We start from the raw sequence: 9,101 nt of genomic DNA, 5'->3' as shown, positions 1-9,101 counted from the left end.
CTGTATTATTTATTAATAAAATCATTCAGCTATAATTTGATTGAAGTTTTCATCCTCAAAAATAATGCTATAAAAAACATGCATTGTTCTGCTGAAAAGGGGGTTGCCAGCTACAGCTAAAAAAAATTACATCTTTTGCAACATTTACATCCGTAGCCGACATAACTAAAGATACCTTTTGAAAGTGACTATTTTTCATTGTGAGTCATTTCGCCACGCGGTACTGTACTAGCCACTTGCTAGAGATCAATTCCTCATTTTTGCAGCAGTGTTTAATTTAGAAGTTCTAGATTCAAGTTAAAATGGCCATTGTTTTAAACATGCAAAACTGCATTTATATCTGTTACTGAACATGTGATATATTCTTTTAATTTCTCATACATTTATTTAATTCATTGTAGAGATTGTTAATAAAAAAAATGCATACGTTTTTATCTTTATGCTGAGGGAGATTTTAGGATTAGCATGACCTGGAAAGAATATTGAGAATACTGTTGGGTGGGTATGGGCAAGTGGCAAGACAGAGCTGATGTCCACATGCATGTGTCTGATGTACCTTCAAGCTACAATATTGTCAAGAATGTTAAGTTTTAAGAATTTGGAATTCAAGAAAATAGATCAGAGCCATGCATTCACGAGCATTCAGTGCACATTGCTTTATTGTAGCTTGTGCTTTCAGCCTGGTTTTGGAGTCTATCCTGGTTTAACCTTTTAACAATTTGTGACCCTTTACAAAAAAAAGTTAAATAAAAAATGAATATTTTGGTGTGTCAATCTCGAAGCAGACAGTTAAGACAGTATCCCAACACAAAGTAAAAAAAAAAACTGAAACAAACCTCTCCATGACATTGGATTAGCTTTCGATGATTATCCAACTGTCCATCTGTTCATCAAGCTCATAAAGTTCACTAAAGAAACTCACTCATTTTAACAAGCATCTGAACGCATATGCAATATCCAACTGAGGTCCTGTGAAACGTAATGCAATATCATTTTGCTAAGAAATATTCACTACATTTTGTAGTTATAATGTAGTCATTCATGTTTACATAATGTAAAACATCCATATCTAATTATATACTATAAATCTGGCTTTTTAAAAAAAAATTTGACTCAGGAAACCTCAGTTTAGCCTGCGGCTTAGCCGACGTATCTACAGTTAAATCCTTCTCGGAAGACTGAATATCTCAGCTATTCCCAGCTGTGTAGCAGGTTAAACAAACTCACAATTGGTCAACTAACAAGTCTAGTTAACACACAGCCTCATGGCCATACTTTGAAAATATTTTCCTTTTCTGTATTCAACTTGTACGCCAATGGGGAGTTCATATTTTTGATGAAAGTTGTAAACATCGAGTGTTTTGACAGCTAGTTCATAAAATTACTCTGCATTATAATTTAGGGTTTGTTGGCTAGCATCCAAGTTGCTGCAGGATAGTAGCTATATGTGGTGGGATTTGGATTTTTAAATATAGGATAATGTCAATGTAACCCATGACATGGTTCCAAACACAAAATACACCCTTTTTTTTTCTAATGTTTTCCATTATTTCCAATGTCTGGAATAAGTTTAAGACATCTGAATGGCAACAATAATATATATATATATATATATATATATATATATATATATATATATATATATATATATATATATATATATATATATAATAATGATATATATAATCTCAGAAAAATGTAACTTTTTAATGGAACACAATGCAAAACCCAAGGTTTTACTTTCGATAAAAGGTTCAAATTCTAACCTTTTTACAACACAGATCTGTCAGCCAAACAAATAAACATTAATATACGCTTTTGTATGGTAAATATGTAGCTGAAACATTACCCATAACCATAATTCATCATAATAATCTCAGTGCTGCTTGTTAATCCTAATTCTGTTAATAACTACATCACAATCTGAAAATTCAAGTTCAACTTGCATGCACTATGCAAGTAAATGGTCTTTAATCAAAGACCATTTTGTGCATGCTTTACCTTTAAAGAGACATCTAAAATGGTGCTAAAATGTCGAAAGCATAAATGAATCCAATTAAAATCCTGCTTGTGGCAAATGTGTGTTATATAAGTATGAAGCTTATTAATAGGAAACGAAGTCTGACAAAGATTTTGGCTCTGTGCACATAATAATCATGTCTCACAGAGGTGGTGAATGACAGTGCCTTTCTTCTTGTTTTAAGCAAATAAGACAAGAATCTGCAAGCCGTTCTGAGGTCATCTGACTTGTTTGTTCAATTATTAGAATAAATGATCAAGATATCACTTAACTGGCAGCTGATAGAGGAATAAAATAATGTTTTACCTCATAACACCTTCAGGCAACCTTTACAAGTACAGAGAAACACATATACACACACACACACACACACACACACACACACACACACACACACACACACACACACACACACACACACACACACACTACTCTCTCTCTCTCTCTCTCTCTTTGACTCACAAACACATACTTGGCCTATTCTGAAATAGCACTGTAATGAAATATGGGTTTGTCTATGACAGCTCTTGGCACAGTTTATGGTTCTTTGTCATTTCAGCAAAACAACTAAAATCAAACTGTGTAAATAAATAATGTTTGAGTAAAAGTGGGTTTAAGGTCACCCTTGACTGTCAGCAACACTCCGATAGTCCCTTTTTTTGTTTTTAAATGGGGTCTTCTAAAAGTTTGCATGCTTTAAACTAACAATAATGACATTTCTAAAAAGCTTGTCCATAAACAATAGTTGAAAAGTTAATTAAAAAGTCAACAAAATGTCGTCTATGATGATACAATACTTTTACAAATGTAAAATAATCACATATTCGCTGCTGAAATAAAGGGCATAAAGGAATCAAACTAGGATTGATTTGGGGGGGGGGGGGGGATTTCGAGTGGTAGGATGGTGATGCCGAGTGACCAGAGAGGAGAAAACAGCAGAGATCGATCCAGATTGCCTTAGTCATCTGGACATGCAAAAAGCTAAAAGATTTGGTTACACTGAGCTGAAGAAGGCTTTTTGTTGGTCTGAACAAATAATCAGTATAAATACACAGTCACTCTAAAAGAAACACAACGCACACTGCTGATTCGCTGAATATTCATTAAAAAAAAATGTGTATAGTATTTTTAACAATGGACTCTGTTACAAAAGAACTTTACAGAAATAAATTAAGAATATACATTTTAAATTCATACACTTATCCCTGTAAGATCAAACCTGACAGTGGCAATCTCCCTGAAATGATATAAGAAAGAAATCTCGAGAGGAACCAAACTTTGAGGAGAACCAGGCTCAAAAGAGAAGTCATCATCATCTGGATGACAAAGACTATTGTTAATTGAGTTGGCTATCCAGACACTCTCACAATGCAACTTTACAGAAATCAATTAAGAATAGACATTTTAAATGTATATATTTATCCAAATTACATCCAATGAGCAAAAGCCAGAGGTGACAGATGCAAAAAAATACACCCTGAGACAATATGAAGAAAAGAACCCATCTTCATCTTGTTGACACTGTATATCCTTTCATTATTTAGTTCCCTAATCAGCCAATCATGTGGCAACAGGATAATGCATAAAATCATCCACATGCAGTTCAAAAAAGTTCATTAACATCAAACACCAGAATGTCAGAAATTGTTATCTCAGTGATTTTCACTGTGGCATAATGGGTTGGTTTCAGTATTACAGAAAGACACACAGTCTTTAAAGTTGGTGTAAAACGTGAGTGGAAATTTACAACCACAGTGAGCAGAAAAGCATCTCACAACAAGCATCATGCCTGCACCTTAAGGTGGATGTGCTATAACAATGCAACCTTAATCCTTAATCCTTAATCCTGTCAGCCAAGAACAGGAATCTGTGTCTACAGTGTGTACAACCTGATCAAAACTGGATGATCAGACAGCGAAAACATTGCTATATGACTAGAAATAAGTTTATATTAGTTTGTTCTCTATTTTCTGCTTTAGAATAGTGCACACATTAGCACAATAGCAGGTGGGAACGTCTCTCTACCACCTAGTATGCTAATGAGACACTGCGAGTCTCAAAATAAACAAACAAACATTGAGCATTTTTTGACCTAAAATGCAAAAAACCTGCAAACTAAAACATGCTATAGAAAGGTTCATTTGGATCGAATATGTTGTGTTTTAATATAGAAAAAAATAATACAAATAAAATAGGCTACAAAATATTTGTATTCGATTTTTCTTCTAGGAGCTTTACTGCATTAAATACTGAAATATTTCACCCCAGTAAGTAAGTGTTGACAGTGTTGCAATCGTACAACTAGACATAAAGCACATTGTACACATTGTACCCCTCCCTCATTCTCCCTCTCGGTCCTTCTAAAGAATGCAGTACTCCACATCACAGCCGAAACATACCTGAAATTCTTAAGCCGTTTCTTGTGGTTTTACTGAAGGTACATCAAAATGAAGAGCACCAGATGCTCCTGCACACCAAGCTAATCACAGGCTTTTAGCCTTGCCTACTATCCCTTCCAAGTTTCCTTATCCATTTCACCTGACCACAATCTCAAAGGCAACACAGCTGCACAAGACCTTCAGTCTGATAGATATGTCTGTGAGCTAGTTAGCATCATTTGTGTGCCCATGGAGACCATTCTTCATCCTGGGATATGGGCACCACGTGCATCAAAAATGACCAATAAATGTAAAATATATTTGACAGATCATGTCACTGCATGGAAAATTTTAAAAAGAGAAAGAACAAAAAACCCAAAGTTAACTCAAACCACAGTACAGGTGGCTGTGTTTAATATTTCTCCAGTCGTGATAGGATTGCGTGCATTTTGGAAAAGGATCTTCGACAAAGTTGTGTTTTGGGAACGGAAAATTGATAGCTAAGAGTGTTTTTTGTTGCATGAAGTGCTGGGATTAGGAAAACTCCTGTGTTTGGTCTTTAATAGACAAGGAGCTAGGGGGAGCTGGACTCCCTTTAATAGGCTCTCAGCAGTTTACATGGATATACTATGAAATGTGTTCGAGGGAAACCAGACCCAAGGTTTTAAACCTTCCCATAAAGGTTTTCATCACTCAGATTTGTTGATAGGAAGTCTAATCTGGAAACTGATGACTCAGAATTTGTGTTTAGATCTTGAGTTTGGCCTTTGGTAATGCAGCACTCACCACTTCCTCTTGTTCTTCACATGGTAAAGTCGGTTCCATGTGGGGAAAAGTTGATGTCTATATTATTGGTTTCATACAAAAAATATTTTTAAATGAATATTAATTTTATTTTATTTATTTATTTATTTTTAATATATGCATGCCTGAGTTTTTAAAATTGTAATTACAGACCCAACAGTATTTAAATTGGTCTAGTATAGTTTTTTTTATTACATTATAAACTTTATACATTTATATTCTAGCAGATTTAGTTGAATTTAGTTAAATCAGTGTTGTGTAGGTGTAACACTTCTGTGCGCTCCTGAAAAACTTTCTAACATACCTTGTCCGCTTGGTTGCGCTTCACTTCCATCCACTCCAATGGCTTTTCGATCAGCGTGGCCTTGTCTAAGTTGATAGACCCATCATGCATGGTGTTACTGCTATCCAGAAAAGCGAGATGATGTCTTGGGTCATCACATAGAGTTGATGTTAGACACGAGAATGGGCCGAGCTCGCAACACTCCTTATTAAAAGTGTGGAGAGATGTGTGATCCGGATCTGGCCCTGTTCACACCACTGGGGTGGATCTGGGTTTTAAGTGCGAACACATACCCAAGTGCTCGGTTCGGCCCGGATATGTCCTTCATGTCTGTTTTGAAGTTTGCTTGGGTCATAATCCTGACGCGCTGTGTGCAAGTTGGTGAACTGTGGTCTCTATGACATGTAAACTCCTGGTAAGAAGTCAAAACAGAGTTCCCCGAGCACATGCTTCCTTCTACCGCCGAGCCTACATCCGATAGTAACCCAATCTACTTTGGCAACACGCTCCGCGTTCACAGAGCACACACACACACACAGACACACACACGCACACGCGCGGACGTCTTGCAGAACCATTCGATTTGTGATTGATGGGGATGACGTGCCCTCTAACTCGTGGCCAATAGCTGGACATCTCCTTCGTCGGATTATTTAGCCAACGCAAGAAAGTTTTGAGAACCTGGAGAGCATTCAGGAGCTGATCTGGTCTGATTTTGGAATTTGGAAATTGATTTTATTTCCAAATTGGAGTCAAAAGTTTTGTAATGTGTAACAGACCACCCAAAGTTAACGCTGAAAATCAGTACATTGTATGAACCATGTGTGAGCACTTGTTGTCTACTGCATGAAATATAGCGTTTCCTGGAGAAGGTTAAAAGATCTTCTTTATTTGGACAGATGTGAGACAGATTCATTGATCTCATCAACATGTTGGTAACATAAACATTGACTTTGTGGAAGGTTAAGGACCAATGCAAAAGTAAGTAAACAAATGTAGGGCATTTTAGACGACGTGTGTGTGTGTGTGTGTGTGTGTGTGTGTGTGTGTGTGTGTGTGTGTGTGTGTGTGTGTGTCTCAGTATCCACATTTTTAAGCAAAGTGACATATATGTCCTCTCTTTTGTCATTTTGTCTTTTGTTCTTCAGCCTCCTTGCTTTGAGATGTCAAATAAATTTAGGTCCAGGATTCAAATACTTCAACATAATTCAAACACATGAAAGAGATAACCACCGGCTTTCACCAGTTACCAGCTTCAGTTCTTATTTATAATAATAACTGGGTTAAACATTTATATGAATTTATAATGACCTACTCTATGCCAGTAAAAACTCACAAAAACTGTCCATAGCTGCTTCTTCAACTCTATATAACATCTACTCAGTAATATATTGTAGGTTTATAGTACATCGCAGGTTTTTATGTCAAATAAAAGAACAAAATGACAGGTAAAAGGTCACAATTGCTCATAATTGCTCAATATTATTCTTGATTCTTTCTGTCCTTCTTGGTACACACTTGGTTATGGTGTGTGATGCTGTGTGCTATAAGCAGCTGCTGCTTAGAGGTCATACACCGGTCAAATGATAATTAGCAGCTGCCTCTACTACAAGGAAGAGATCCTTTTTTTATTCAATTTAAAAAAGCAAAAAAAAAAAAAAGAAGAAGAGCTGACAGATGAGAAAGAAGGCATTTTGTGCCTTATATAGATTTACACAAAATTCTCGAGCTGAACACTGTACCTGAAGACATTTGCATTGAATAAAAGATGAGAAAGAAGTGAAGAAATCATTGCTCTAGTGTGCACGTATAATATAACTCTGTTTTTACAGAATATAAAGCTAGTTTGCCTCATATTTATGAAGTTTTACAAGCTCACAGATAGAGAAAGATCCCTCAGTGAATTTGAACACAGAGAAAAACAATTTCATAATGCAATATTTACATATATCGATGTTAAGTTAATGTTATCAGTCCAAATTTGTTTTAGTCTACTGTTTGACTGGTGTCGAAAATATGTAATAAAATACAGCCTAAGCATGTTATAAGAATGTTAGAAATATGTCTACATTAAGGGAATAACAAATAAATCAAATTCCATACTAGACAACAAACATAATAATGCAAGGTCAAGTGCAAAGCTTGAGTCCTTATTTTTTTTTATTGTTTGTATTATTAGAATGCATGAATGTAACTCCATTAGTTATCCGCGTAAGTGTACGATTACATTATCCCCTAATTTATGCATATTTCTATAATTTGCAAAAGTGTAGTGTATGAAATAAAATTTTTGCAACTCTAATTACATATCCACTTATATTGAATATCGCGAATGATGCAATATTGCAAAACTTTCAACAGTCTTGTCACATTTTGTAACTGGAATTGGTGTGAAAAAAATCCGAAAACTGCAAAAATGATTTTTCTCTGCTGCTGAAATATCTTTTATGGAATGTCCATATATTAACACTGAAATGGGAAACCATACTCCTATTTGAATAAACTCTGCTTTGACTTACTTTGGAATAGCCCACTAGTCTCACTGGCTACCAGCTTAATAATGTATGCAGCTCTTCAGTAAATAAAAAAAAAAAGCTGGGAGGTGAAATGTGCACACATACATGGACTCACATGGTAATTTTAAGTCTATTGCAAAAAAAAATAATAATAAAAAAAAATACATAGACTCAGCAATATGCAAAAAATTACATATCTGGTTTGTACCTGCTTCACTAATCACCAGCAAAGATATATTTTGTTAACTGTAAATAAAATGAATGATATACAATTTTACACCAAAACCTTACAAAGTATGATATTTATATAATGCTATTTGTTTTCATTTATAGATTAGTATAATTTATTGTTTATACACCCTTTGTATTAACTGCTGCAAGAAGAAACCTCCACTTATAGGTCCAAAAAATACCCAAAATGCACTATTGCCAGACAGTGATTAAAAAACTATTGAAAATAATCATCAGTATATAGCAGTTCTTGTACAAGCCCAGAGATATGGTCGCAGCTGGAGGAGTTAATGGAATTCTACAGGCAGCTGAATGACTGAGTGCAATATATCCCTTCCCTCCGTACATTTGCATGGTATACTTATCCATCTTTATGTCAGCTCTGGGGTTACCCAAGGTTCACACGCTAGCTTGTTTCTCTCCACTCCGCTCAATAAATAAATCTCTGCAGCTCTCTGTTTACGAGCTGAATATAAATTTGTTTGCAGTCGATTGCAGACCTGTGTGAAGGCATTAGAAATTGTATTTCTGTAATGGCTTTCAGCAGGCTATGTGTGTGTGTGTGTGCCGGTGTGTGTGTGTGTGGGAGTGTGTCTGTGCATGCTATGTGTGGATGGGTGGGGGTGGATGATGGCTGGAGGATGGGAAAAAAAACAGGTGTGCATATACTTGTCTGTTTTTCTTTGATGGCTGAAAAGTGAGATGTTTCCTTGTCGAACATTTCTATCATTCTATTATCATCATTTCACCGAGGACAACAATCAAATTTCATAATGAACTGTAGAGTCAGAAAATGCCTCGACAGTCATGAATTTGATGGTGACTGGTCAATATGTGGCTGATAACATTCCTCTATGATGAGCATCTGA

The sequence above is a fragment of the Silurus aristotelis genome (genome assembly GCF_946808225.1).
Source record: "Silurus aristotelis genome assembly, chromosome: 19".
Lineage (NCBI taxonomy): Eukaryota > Metazoa > Chordata > Actinopteri > Siluriformes > Siluridae > Silurus > Silurus aristotelis.
This window is presented reverse-complemented; position numbering follows the sequence as displayed.